General features: G+C 36.0%; 1 protein-coding gene across 3 annotated transcripts in view; it reads right to left on the bottom strand.

The window, feature by feature from the left end:
• The window catches only part of LOC124554779 (dual specificity protein phosphatase CDC14AB-like), a 229,204-nt gene extending 214,987 nt beyond the window's left edge, over positions 1 to 14,217 (bottom strand). For all 3 annotated transcript variants that reach the window (XM_047128425.1, XM_047128427.1, XM_047128426.1), the window contains exons 1-2: positions 13,676 to 14,217; positions 4,337 to 4,413 (exon numbers count right to left, since the gene is read on the bottom strand). The gene's annotated coding sequence lies outside the window, so the exon portion shown is untranslated. The remainder of the gene's footprint in view (positions 1 to 4,336; positions 4,414 to 13,675) is intronic.
• Between the last annotated feature and the right edge of the window lie 931 nt (positions 14,218 to 15,148).

The following is a 15,148-nucleotide window of genomic DNA, read 5'->3' as shown; positions in this document are numbered from 1 at the left end:
TAATGAAAACCCGAGTGGATTGTAAGTCATATGCTAGATATCTTTAAGAGATGGAAGGTAACTGATCAACATTGTCTATCCAGGCACTAGTTGCTCATGATGGCACTAAAATGTAAACATACGTCCAAAACAATTACTTGAGATGGAAGACAACTGTTAGAAGAGAAAGCTTTGACCCATGACATCATAAGGATGGTAAACTTCCCTGTTTCAAGTTTATACAATATGGCAATCATGTCATTCACTACACATGTGAAAACACATGAACAATATAGGAAATATTTAATTGAAGAAATAACATGAAACTAATGGGACAACCATGACAATTACTGGGTTTAGGGCAGGGACAAACTTAATATACAACTATCCTAATAATGAAGATATATCAAAGCAGATATTAATGCAAAAATAAGGCCAACAACATCCTCAAAAATCAACAAAAACACAATTTAAAAAAAACTAAAACCAACAAAAACTGAAATACAAAATTAAATCTCCAACCATAAACAACACACTGTGCTAATAACTTAAACACTCTGATATTGAGAAGGCTATCTACACTTACAGTGAAAATGTGCTTAATTCATTAGACAAAAAATTGCAGGCAACTGGTATGTTTTGTGATGTGTCAAAGGCATTTGACTGTGTAAATCACAATATCCTTATAAGTAAATTAGAATATTATAGTGTAACAGGAAATGCTGCAAAATGGTTCAAATCTTACATCGAGGGCAGGAAACAAAGGGTGTTATTAGGAAAGAGACATGTATCAAGCTATCAGGCATCATCCAACTGGAAACTAATTACATGTAGGGTCCCACAAGGATCCATTTTGGGGCCCTTACTTTTTCTTGTGTATATCAATTACCTTTCATCAGTAACATTACCAGATGCCAAGTTCGTTTTGTTTGCTGATGATGCAAACATTGCAATAAATAGCAAATCAAGTGTAGTCTTAGAAAGATCAGCTAATAAAATATTTGTGGACATTAATCACTGGTTCCTAGCCAATTCTTTGTCACTAAACTTTGAAACAACACACTACATGCAGTTCAGAACTTGTAAGGGGTGTCCCACGAGTATATGTCTAACATACGATGACAAGAAGATAGAAGAAGTGGACAGTGTTAAATTCTTGGGATTACAGCTTGATAATAAATTCAACTGGGAGGAGCACACCACAGAACTGCTGAAGCGTCTTAACAAATCTCTGTTTGCAACGCGAATTTTGTCAGACATAGGGGATATAAAAATGAAAAAGCTGGTATACTATGCTTACTTTCATTCCATAATGTCATATGGGATTATTTTTGGGGGGTAATTCATCAAGCCAAGCTAAAGTTTTCCGGGCACAAAAATGTGCAGTAGGAGTTATATGTGGTGTGAACTCAAGAAGATCCTGCAGAAGCCTGTTTAGGGAACTAGGGATACTAACTACTGCTTCCCAATACATTTATTCCTTAATGAAATTTGTCATTAAAAATATGTCACTTTTTCAAACCAACAGCTCAATTCATGGAATCAATACTAGAAATAAGAATAATCTTCACAAGGATTTAAAGTCACTTAGTCTTGTAGAAAAAGGTGTGCATTATTCAGGAACACACATTTTCAATAACTTGCCAGTCGCCACAAAAAGCTTAACGACCAATGAAATTCAGTTTAAGAGAAGCCTAAAGGATTTATTGGTGGCCAACTCCTTCTACTCCATTGATGAATTTCTCAGTAAAACCAACTGATTTGTATATAAGTACAATATAACTTCTGCACAATTTCAGTGCAGTAATGTGTTCATTGAAAATTTGTGTGTGTGTGTGTGTGTGTGTGTGTGTGTGTGTGTGTGTGTGTGTAAGTACAATCTAACTTCTGCATCATTTCAGTGCAGTAATGAGTTCATTGTAAATAAGTATTATAGTAGTTGTATTACATGTTTATTACCTTATAAATAAATAAAAAACTTTTTTATTTTAAATTCAGTGCATTAGTATTTGTAAAATGACTTTCATATAGTGTTCATTAAAAAATGGCGATCATTCCACTTGGGACCTGTGGAATGCTACATTAGCTTATTTGTTTTAGTTGTAAATATTTGTCATGTATTATTGTTTTTCTGACATGTTCCACATCCTGGAGGACCTCCTCACTACGGATCAATTGGAATGAAAGTAAATCTAATCTAATCTAAAAATGAATCTATCACCCGTTAAGTACCAACATCAAAACAGTTCACTAATAAACCACAATCAACTCTTCCAATACTATTCTCACAAACAGTACTCAAGATGTACAGTGAATCACTACCAGGGCTCACAAACAATTTAGAAACATAAACATCGCACACTAGGGTGCCACTGCATACACCAACACGCCCTCTGAAAATGTGATCCATTTCAAATATGCCACACTACCATGACACCATACAACACAACACAGTTACATCAAGGGTTACAGCACATGGGTGGCACCACACACATTCATTGCCTGAATCTGTAAATTACTATAAATTCATAAAGACTTACAGGTAATTAGCATATTATGTAAAGATTTGCAGACAACCATCAACATACATAAATGTAATGAACTGCACATAAATAGACAAAAATATCCCACATCACTTTACTACGAAATTGGCAGTTAGACACTGGAATCAGTCACAACTGTCAAGACTCTATGAGTATCTGTCCTGGGCAATTGAAAGTGGAACAATCAAGTCAATCTAGCAGTGGGGAAGCCTAGTACCAAACTAAGCTTTGTTGGAAATGTTACAAGGAATTGTAATTCATACATGAAAAAGGCTGCTAACAAAATACTCATTTGACTGCTTTTGAGTACTGGTCGATGGTCGAGAACTCTCATCAATTTGGATTAATGTACCATGATTTCACTTATTACAGGCACAAACAATACAAAAAATATTTAATTGCATAAATACAATGAAACTAATGTGACCACCACAGAAATTAGGGGGTTTTGAGTAGGGCAAACTATATGTATGACAATTCTAATAATGTAGGGTTACCAAAACAAATAATAATGCAAAAACAAAGGAAACAATATCCTTCGTAATCATAGCTCAAACAAAGTCCATGATACCATGCACCCACACGTAGTTCCAAAACCTAGTATTGAAAATTTCACTTTACCTGTACACCACTGAGTGAGGTGGCTACTCCAGTCTTAATGCAGTGGTCTTTAATTAGAGAGAGAACAACATAAGTACCTTCAGTCATAATCTGTCTAAAGAACTCTGGAATGAAATTCAAGGTGACAATGTGAGTGCATACAGTTTTGGGTTCTTCATAACCAAATATTGCGAACATATTAAATAGTAATTTCCTATCAAAAATGGATGCATAACAAATACAGAAAGAGCAAATGGATTACAAAGGGCATCATTGTTTCAAGCAGAAGGCTTAAAGCATTGGACAGAACAATTAAATATAAACTAACGACTTAAATCTAAAATGGTACTATAAGGAATGTAAAAAAATCTAACGAAGTAACAAAATATGCAAAGAAAATGGATGTTGAACAGGACATTACAAACTCTGACAACAGCACAAAAACAGTGTAGATGACCATAAATTCAGAAACAGGAAAAGCAACATATAAAAATCATAGCCCCAAAGAAATCAGATGGGAAAATTAACTACAGAGAAACCCAGAAACTATAGCCAAAGCATTTTATGACTACTACATAAATGTGTGGAAAAACCCAGCACAGGATACATCAAACTCAACAACAACAAGTGTTCTGAATTCTTTAATAGAGAAAAGACATCCACTATGAAACTCTGTATAGCAAAGACTCAGGACATCTGCAGTATATCAAATAAGATTACTGAATTTTCATCCAAATTCATCATCAGACACTTGAGCAAAATAATTAAGGAAGCACTCACGGAAAGACTGTATACAGATAGTTTAAAAACTGCTGGGGTGCTACAACAGTACGAAAAAGGTGACATTACAGAATCTGTAAACTACAGACCTGTTAGTATTACACCAGTAATATCTAAAATCTTTGAACGCATTCTGTATAATATATTACTAAGCTTTTTCACATCACAGTGCATCACAGACAGAAGCCAACAAGGATTTAAAAAAAAAATAAGTCTACTACCTCAGCAAAACAAACATTTCACAGTGAGGAATCAATAATTGGAGTATTATGTAATCTATCAAAAGCTTTAGACCAAGTTAATCACAACATTCTCCCTGAAAAAGTAAAATTCTATGTTGTGAGAGGCAATGCATTGAATCTACTAAATCCTGCTTAATCAACTGATAACAACAAGTAAAAATAACAGCAAGGAGAGAAAAAAATACTACTCACACATGGGGATGATCCAGAATGGTGTGCCACATGGAAGTGTCCTTCCGTCACTGCCGTTCTTCACATATATTAAGGACCTATCAGGGATATTCAACAAAGGTCAGTACTATTTATGGATGACACAAACATTTCAATAAATGGAATGGATCTAGAAACTATGCATGGAGGTGGAAGGATATTATGCAGAATAGAAAATTTGTTTAGAAATAATAAACTGATGCTAAATTACAAAATCATGGGCTTTAAAAACAAACTTGAACAAGTGCGAGTAAAATTTCTGGATGTTCACCTTAATGATAAATTACCATGGAAAGAGCGCAACAACACTATAAACAGCAAATTAAATTCAGGCTGCTATGCACTACGGAAGTTAGCCAAAACTGAGAGTATTACAGTCTTCAAATTACTTTGTGCAGTTTGAATCAATAATGTCATTTGGAATAGAACTACTGGGAAGCTCAGTACACATGAGGAAGATACTCAATGTACAGAAAAGGGCTATACACATAATGACTGAAGAGAGACAAAGAACAAGCTGCAGATCAAAATTGAAACTGCAACACACTTTAACAGTAACAAATATTTATATACATAAAATACTAGTACACGCTAAGAAAAAAATTAGTACCTTTAAGAAAAATGAAGATGTTTATCAACATAAAACAAGAAACTGTTGGAAACTAAAAGCAAGCCAACACAGGACGAGTCACTATGAGAGACATATAACACACATGGGGATGTACCTATTCAGTTGCCTTCCAAACAGTATCAGCAAAATAAAGAACATTAATACCTTTAAGCACACAGAGAAATACTGGGGAAACATCCATTTGATTCTGTAAATGAATTTACTGACTATTGCAAGGAAAACTCAGAAATAGAAGTAATCATCATTCATTCTGAAAAAACAATAATAAATGTATGCAAATTTAAATCTAAGAGAAATAGTCATAAATGGATGATGGTGTAATCTGTGCTATACATGAAGTTGTAGGAAACTGTTATTGCCACAGTGTCATCTGAAATACATCAGGTGGCAAAATAAATAAAAGGACCAGGGTTTATTCCTTGCCCAGCCATCCTGACTTAGTTTTTCCATGGTTTCCCCCAACTGCCAAGGTGAATGGGGGATGTTTCCTTCAGTTAGGCCATCGCCTACTTCCTGACTTATCCCAATCTAATCCTACTCCACTTCGTTAATATTTTATCTCTGTATACATTATTTCTGTAATTTTTCTGACATGACAGATGCTATTGTACTTAATGGTCTGAGAATGAATAAATAAATTAAATAGCTCAAACTAAATCTATGGTACTACAAAACCACACACAACACAACAAATTCAAAATCTAACACTTCCCTTGAACTATATAGCTAAAACAAAGTTCATGGGACCACAAACACATCCATATATTTAATATCAAAAGTCTAACCTCACCAATGTAGATAAAAGAAACTCCACAATACCTACCAATCACAATCCAGTTACCATCAACTAACAACATAACCCAAAAATTAACAAAATATTGTATTAACACCAACTTCAATATACAACAAACACACATACTATAACAAACATAAATATAAACCATAAAACATACTCACCAACCAAAGCCAGCTGATACACAAATCTAGCAATCTAGTGGGAGCAGAAACAATATATCATCAATAAAATCTATCCTGTGTCCAGCCTACATTTCTCAAACCACAAACCCCTCCAGATAAAACGCAATACACTGTTCCTCCGATGACACCACATACATATATTGGTCCCTGGTTCCAGGTGCAGCAAATTTGGTCAGTCCCATACCTCCCACACAAACACAACGCGCCACATACTTGGCATTTAAATCTAATAACTGTAGAAATTTCATTGTGGTCAACATGTTGTCCTCCACTGAGACATTGTGGTCAACATGTTGTCCTCCACTGAGACATGTAGGGACTTACTCAAAACACACACACACACACACACACACACACACACACAGAAATAATAATTCCAATCCTGAAACCTTCCCATACCTGCCAACATCAAAATGACTCACGAACAAATTCCCATAAACTCTTTCAATAGTACTCTCACTAACAGCACTCACGGAGTCCAATGAATCATTAAAATCACTCACCAACAATTTAGAGACATAAAATCCCACACTAGGGAGCTTCACTGCATACATTTCAAATACATCTGGCCACCATGATGTCGCACAACACAATACAGTTAAGTCACAAGTCAAAGCAGACAGGTGTAACTGCAAACTTGGGTTGAGCCTACTATGTACACTCTGCTATAACTCATACAATGGCACGCAGAGTACAAATTCTCTCTTCCCTATAGATAGCTAGGTGTAGTAAATTCATGAACTGTGACACCACCTGAGCACATAACCATCCACCCCCTTTTCTGTCACATAACACCACAGACTTTTATTTACAAACAAACTTCCATGCAGTCTCCTAGTCATCGCCCCATCCTGCCCATGAGTGAAAATCCACTTTCTACAAACTCAAGAAACTGCAGTATTGTAACCCAGAACTGCATTTGGTTTGAAAATCTTCATGTAACCAGAGATTACGACATTCTCCAGTCACACAAAAAAATGGAATCAGCCCTCTACAATATCAGCCCTCAAAACATTCACACCCTTTAGTGATAGTACACAGTATTCTTTTACGGCATGGTGCCTGACAGAAGAGACCAGAGATGATGGTTGCTTTGTGGGGCGCTAAACTGTGCGGCCATCAGCACCCGTACAAAATCCCAATTGTTTCACAATCAAATTTTTTACACAGTCCAATCTAGCCACTGTCATGAATGATGATGATGATGAAATGATGAGGGCAGCACAAACACCCAGTCCCTGGGCAGAGAAAATCCCTAACCAGCCATGTAATCAACCCCGGGACCCCGTGATCCAGAGACAGCAACGCTAGCCACTACACCACGAGCTGCGGACTTTATAGAAAAGACCAGTAGCAGCATCTCTCTTAGGAATAAGACCAGCATACGACTACAACAGATTCACCTCTGTATGTTTTCCAATGGGAATTTTAATGATACACAGAGCTTACCAAACACATGAATGGTCTACACCAGAATACCACCGAAGTGTGATGGAGTCTAATCAAGTATAACTGTTCACATGGAATTTAAAAGTCCATATTAGAGGAGAATTTGGAAAAGGAGTTGTTTCGAGAAGAAATGTAGTAGCTCATTAACATGTTGATACACTCCATCTCTGTCTGCATAAGAAAGTGTTACAATGATCACAGCGATGTCTGTGACTATTATATGTCTGCAAAATGCAAGGTTTTCCCCTCTTTACTAAAGATTTTACAGAATGCATAGGAAAACCCAGAAAATAAAAATATCTAGAGTTGGACAAGGATGCTCATCAACTGTTGGCAAAATTAAGAACATATAATATACCAAATAATTGATAGGTGTATATAGGTGTTACATACACATGAGCAGAGTAACAAATACAAGAACATAAAGGCAAGTGGCAAAAGAGTAAATGAATAAATCACCTGCAGATGAACACGCTGTGCGGTCAAAAAACCAGAAATTTCTATTTCATAAGACACAAGTCCTGGCAGCCAAGGGCAGCTGTTGTCATAGTTTTAATGTTAGGCATTACAAAATGATAAAAACAACAACTTTAAAAGCTTTGCACTGCTTGGAAAAATATCTTTGAGACTTCATCATAAATTCCTCTGAATACATTTGCCACTAATCAGCATCTATTATATCTTCTAGGGATAATTCCATGTCAATTAAATGCAGCACTCATCCCAATCCACTTAGATTTCTTTCAGAGTAGGTACATTCAGTGATCCAGATGGAAAACTACCAATTTGCAGAGGTATATGACAAATGTGAAGAAAATTACAGGACTGCAAAGTTCGGAAACTCTGTGAAACTTGCATGCATCTGCCTCTACCACAAATGCCTAGAATTCTCATTCTAATCCAGATACAGCAATGAACGACTAATGACTATAGCTTTACACTGATATGCAACATGGTGGGTTTCTACAAATTTTCACATACAGAATGTCATTGACCTTAACCTGTGTCCTTTAATACCTCAAAACACCTCACCTTCAAATTTTTTTAAATATATTGCAGTGCCCCAATATGCTACCATACACATGGTAAAATATCAAGATGGCACACCAAAGGCATCATGGCCAAAAATTTATTTCGTCTACATCACTGCACTAGCAAAATGCAGTGAGCAGTTATGTATCCAGGCTTTTTCCAGAACAGCAGACAATAGCAGTCACTGCTTTTCTGACAAATTGGTGAACATTTATTTATTTGTCCTTTGAATAGCCAATCACAGAGACTTTTATTTCAATTAATCATTACCTTGTTTCATGGGTGTAGCTTGTTTACTCAAACTGCAGTGTTTATATTCTGTGAGTAGTATTTAGTAGGAGGTTTAAAAAAAAAAAAATGGATTTTAGTTAAAATTGTACTGTTGCAATCTATTTAAAGCAGAAGGTCATGGAAGAGTACAGAAGAACTTGAGGAACATTCAGGAGTGTTCTAGAGTATTGCCAGGTGGAAACACTTGCAGAAAATGTAGAAAGCAAATATCACAAAACACATTAACCGTAGCAGGTGTTGCCTCAGCTGTGCTAGGTACTTCCAGAGAAGACGTTCAGTGAAGATGAAATTGCAGTGGATCTGGCATAGATTGATTAAATACTAGGCTTCAGTTTCTAGACAAATCTCCTATGAAGAAAAAGAGACTCCAGTGTTAGAAAAATTATGCAAAGCAAAAATTGAAAAAGGTAGCCTCAGTGTTGGAGCATAATTATGTGGCACACCTGGAAAAAAAAGGACATGAAAAAAAAGGGAGAAAGAGACATTGTAGCCCAGCTGAAAGGTAAGTTTCACAACACAGAACGTATGTGTGACAAATTTTGATATGATAAAATGAGCAAAACAGTTCGTAACAGAACATGGTATGTTACAAAGCCAGGTAAGACATGTTGTGAAAACGCCATTCAACATGTACTTGATTCTTACTGCGATTATAATGTGAGCTGTGTGACACCAGGGAAAAATGATTATTTGCCTGTGAAAGAAAATGGAAGTAGGGTACACAAGCAGCAGCAGCAGCTAGGGTTGCACAATTTTTAGCAATTGTATGCATATTTCAAACATACATATGCAGATGTAAATATTTTATTCTAAAAATTTAGTGAGTTGTAGCCAAAGCACTGTGCTCTTGCCTATGCCAGTGGGACCCATGCTGGCTGTTTATGTACCATATCAGAATTTTAAGTTAATGGTTGAAGAGTGTAAACTGAAAGCACTAACAAAGTATGAAGAACATGTACTGCCATCAAGAAATCAATGTGTAGCATTTGTTATACGCAATTCTACATTTTCAGCATGTTTTTTTAGGTGCATGTCCCTACTGCCCAAAATTCACAAGAGTGACATATAACCTGTTTGTACTGTTTGGTACAAACTGCAATCACAAAATTATGTACACATATTCATTAAACACAGGCAGAAATTTCTATAGACTTAAAAAAAACAAGTCAATGTCACTGAGGTGTTTGCATTGAGTTTGTAACAACTCCTACCACACTCATTTACCACCCAGCAGCAGTTACACATCTTTGATATAACTAAAGAAGAAATGAAAGTAAATGAATAGCTTGCTGTTTGTGATTTTTGTGGAGAATTACTCCTTGACCATCCAGGATGAAGTACAGGGATTTCACTGGAATAATTCACAAGTAACAATTTACCCATTTGTAACTCACTACCAGGCACAAATGCTTATAAAATATACCACATGTCATATGCAGAAATATATCAGTGCCTACAGCATGATACATTGTGTATGTATTCTTTCCAGCACAATCTCATGAATTTCTTAAAATGTCTCTTTCCAGCTCCAAAGCACATTTACTACTTTTCGGATGGATGTGCTGCAGCACATGGTAAAGGACCTCATGATGATGTAAGGGCTGTAACGAAATTAGCCACATCTGCCAGCCACAAGTAACCTCACGAAAACTGTATTTTGGCATCACGACAGTTGTTTCAATGGTGCAAAGATAATATTCCTCCATGTGTCTTCAATTACACATCAATTTCCCACCATGATTAAGATGTTTGCAAGGAAGTAACATTCCAAGAATACAATTCCAGGTAGGCTACCCATAAGCTTCACTGTGTAATACATACCGACAAAGGTTTAGTAGAAACAAAGACTTATTCTCCTTCTTCAGTGTACAGTAAAGCTGACTCTATTGCTATGTGGAAATAAATGATGTTAAAAGACATATATGAAAATATTGCCTGTATGTATGACAATCACTGGTAGGGTGCATGTGTCTGACAAACTTATGGAGAAACAGATGAAGTACACGACAGCTTCTTGCGTCCTCAAGGATCGTCTCCATAATTTGTGTTTTCTGTCATACTTGACACTTGCATTATCAGACATACACTCTCCCTGCATCAGATCTATTGAACATTAATAATTTAATTGGAGACTTGTGAAATAAGATGCAACCAATTTTTATTGCCTTTTCATTACAGCTTCACTGTAAATGGTTCATAACACCACTACAATAATATAACAGATCAAGTAAAGAGATTACCTACACTGTGCCGGTCCACCCTGTTTTGGAGTACTGCTACGCGGTCTGGGATATTTACCGGATAGGATTAATGGAGTATATCAAAGAAGATCAGCACAATTTGTATAACTGCGAAATAAGGGAGACACTGTCACTGAAATAGTATAGAATTTGGGGGGGACATCATTAAAATGAAGGCGTTCTTCGTTGCAGCAGAATCCTCTGATGCAATTTCAATCACCAACTTTTTCCTCCGGATGCAAAAATATTTTGTTGATGTCGACCTACATACGGAGAACTGGTCATCATCATAAAATAAGGGAAATCAGAGCTCACATGGAAAGGTATAGGTGTTAGATTTTTCCATGTGCTGTTTGAGACTGGAATAATGGAGAATTTTTGTGAAGGTAGTTTGAAGAACCCCCTCCCAGGCACTTACATGTGATTTGCATAGCTGTAGATAAACCACATTTTTATACAACATTACCTGTGAGTTATTCAAGGTCAAAGATTACGGGCAATGACCTTGAATGTGAAAATTCTCAATTCTGATATTGCATATCAGTGTAGAGCTCTACTTATCAGCTTTTCAATTTTGCAAGTTTCACTGCTGTATCTGGATTATAACAAAAATTACATTCATTTATGTTGAGACAGATACATGTAAATTTCACACAATTTCCAAACTTTGAAGACTAACTTTTTCATATACCTCTGCATACTGGTAGTTTTCCATCTCTTATCTGAATCATTAGATGTACTAAATCGGAAATAAACCTGACATGATCAGGTAGAAAATGTTCCTTTTCTGCATTGCACTGACATGGAATTACCCTACCTTTCTTCAAACTGTCACTGAAACGAAACTGTTACTGTCAGTCAGGCTGGTGGGGGGCAGGGCGCTAGTTCAGTTCGCAAAGATATTTCTCCTGGAAGGACAGAGGCGTGGGTGGTGAGGAAGTAGGCAGCTGCTTTCCGTACCCTGCAGTGGGTACAAGGTTGAAATTCCAAATTTTGGGCATCATGTTAAGGCAAACAACCCACTCTTCAGTTTTTCATCAAAATAAAAATATTATACAGCAGCCCAATCCATTAAGAAAAATTAATAATGACTGTCAAATTATAGATGTTACACAATATTTATATTTCCTATATAAACTTTGAAAAAGCGATACTCAGATATCCTGAAAACCATTTCCTCACCTTGTAACCAAACAGCATTAAATTATGTAGTGCCAACTTCTCTTTCATGCTTCGTAACTGATGCAGAGCAAATGATGTACATACGTCATTTATAATCTAACACTAATCAATTATGCAACTTAATACAGCATTTCTGAATTTACTTTACAATTTCGGTCACTCATAAAGAGAAATACACTACACACAGTGCAAATCTTGGTTACAACACAAACAAACAGAAATTAGACATAGCTGAACCAATCAAAAAGTAACATGTAATACTGCCATGCCGTATCATCTGCATGATGACAAATTACAGTGGGAGTGCCAAAGTGTTCGATCACTGGCCCACTACTGTTCTTGCTCTAAATTCATGATCTGCTATTTTATTTGAATCAGGAGGTAGACATAGTCCTACTTGAAGATGAGACAAGCATTGTTGTGAAGCTAGTTGAAGAACTCCTAAATTAGTATACCAACAGCAAATAATAAATGGGGTAGAAAATTGTAAGTTCTTAGGTGCACATCCTGATAAAAACTTGAACTGGAAAAATCATAGCAGATTTCCTAAAAAAAATTTACTTTCAGCTACTTTTGCTATAAGGATAATTGGTAACTTTATAGATATGGACACAGGAAGTTAACACATATTGCACATTTTCATTGACTGATGTCTTATGGGATAATATTCGCTTACGAAATTTGCTATCAACAATTCATTGAAGTTCGAGAGTAGAAGGGATATTCAGAAATAGCACTAGGAGGAAAAATTTTCTGCATTATCCTTTAATGAATCTAAGTTTAACACAGAAAGAGTTGAAACAGGCTGCTATAAAACTATGACAATCTACCCACGGACAAAAACATCTGACAGATAGCATAAATGTTTTCAAATGCAGATTAAAGAACTTTCTCCTTAACAGGAATTCTTGGGTAGTAAACTTAACTTCAACAAAAAAAGTCCTTCCTTACACCCACACCAAGCTCCAATCAACAATCTGTAGCAAAGCCAGAAGGCAATAAGGAATTCTAGGCCACAAATCAAAAAGAAATTTTCATGCCCCTTCTGAAGTCTACAATGATGAGTTCTACTTTCAAATTTATATCGAATTATTTGATCGAAACTGAAGACATTCTGAAGACGTTTGACAATAACATAAAAGTCCACCGTTATTACAATCAGTTAAGGACTAGAAAAAAGATCTGACTTTAATCTGAACAACTTATTATGGGTAAACCACCTCAACGAGTAGAATTTTCCCCCCTTCTTCAAAATAAAAAAATATCACTTATCCTAACAGTCAGCTATGTTTATGATCACTCAAACCGTAAAATAATTCGCAACAATTTAATGATTCTTTAGCAAAAAACAAACGTCTCTAAAGCATGACTGGCATTGTCAATGTTAGTGCGCGTTGTGTACACAAACATTTACATTTTCATATACGACATCTGAAACTATGATCCCACACCAAACAAAACGGTCACTCCACTTCATACAACGGGCACAAATAATATAATCACAACGTAAACAATTACCTTTACTTCTCACACCTGTGCGTGGGATGAGAACTCGTCAAGTAAAAACGCACAGTCACTGGATGGAAAAAGAAATTCCACAATGTTTTTTTAGTCTTTTCCGACGTAATGACACTCATTTATGCCTTACAAGGTGTCAAAAGCTTTAGACTAAAATGTTTCCACAGCAAATACTTCGCAATATATTTAGCCTGACTCTTAGCACTATGCATAATATACATTTACAGCACCCACGTCTGTGACTGTAACACTCCAATGGATTGCTTAATTTCTTTTACTTTCATATTTTGTGAACAAATACCGAAAAAAGCCGGGAATAAACGCCGTCGCATCTTCACCACTGTGCCACAATCGTCTGTAAAAGCACCTCAAGCACCTTATATAGTAACATTTACATTAGCACGTTCAATAATTTTTGTGCAGCTCATATACATTCTGCACTTTTCCGTCACAATTACAGCACTCATAGTTACACCATACGCTCCTACACATTTGTAACACTTACTAAACAACTGCCATGTTTGTTTTGAATGTATTTCAAAAGTCACATGTACATTTACAGCCAATCACGGCTCCTCCCACGTACTACAATCTGACAAACGCAATTACCAAAGGATTTTAAAAGAGATACCAAGTGTTGGTTGACAATGCAAAGGAAACATTTTTTCAAAACAGAACCAAACAGCATTATAAGGGATTTATGGACTATTTTTAATACAGCAGCAAGTAAACTTATTATTATCAAACCCGTGAAGTCTGGGAAAATACAAAACGTCATCGAACTCGCTTTTAAAAAGTAACACACGACAAGCGGAAACAATGTTGGCAATACGATAAATCCGTTACGGCCAGAAACAGAATGGGCCAATGAGAAATGGATTTCATTCTGAAATTTAAACTTGTAGATCGGATTAATTCTGCAGCCGCAACCAGACACAACGCAATATTCTGATGTCTTTATTTTACATAAAAACACAGCTGTATAAAGCTACATTGCTAGGAGCTAATACAGGTAAATGTTTTCCAGAATAAAATGAAATATGTAGGAATTTGTACCCCCTAAAGAAAGCACACTTAAATAAACGACAGAATAGTCACTGCATGGTGCATAGTTTAGTTAATTTGTTTATTACTTCAAGTGTCATCTACAGCATATTTCTCAATTCATACATCCATTGGTGTCCTTTATCATTTCCAGTATTTCTCTCTTCTCAAAAAAATAGTGCAAAGCATGAAACAGTACTACGACCAAAAACAACCTCATGAATAAATCAAGAACTTAATGTTATTACAAAAACGATTTAAATACAATTATACATAGTACACACGTATTCAACATTTGTGTCCAGAGTAAGGTGACCATATGTGAGGCCCTCAGAACAGCAGAGGGTTTATGCGCCAGAAGCTTGTTTCGAGAGAAATGCATAGTGTTTCACTAAAGGGCATATGTGCCAAAAGCTAGTTTTGGAGAAC

Source organism: Schistocerca americana, chromosome X, assembly GCF_021461395.2.
Source record: "Schistocerca americana isolate TAMUIC-IGC-003095 chromosome X, iqSchAmer2.1, whole genome shotgun sequence".
Lineage (NCBI taxonomy): Eukaryota > Metazoa > Arthropoda > Insecta > Orthoptera > Acrididae > Schistocerca > Schistocerca americana.
This window is presented reverse-complemented; position numbering and strand designations above follow the sequence as displayed.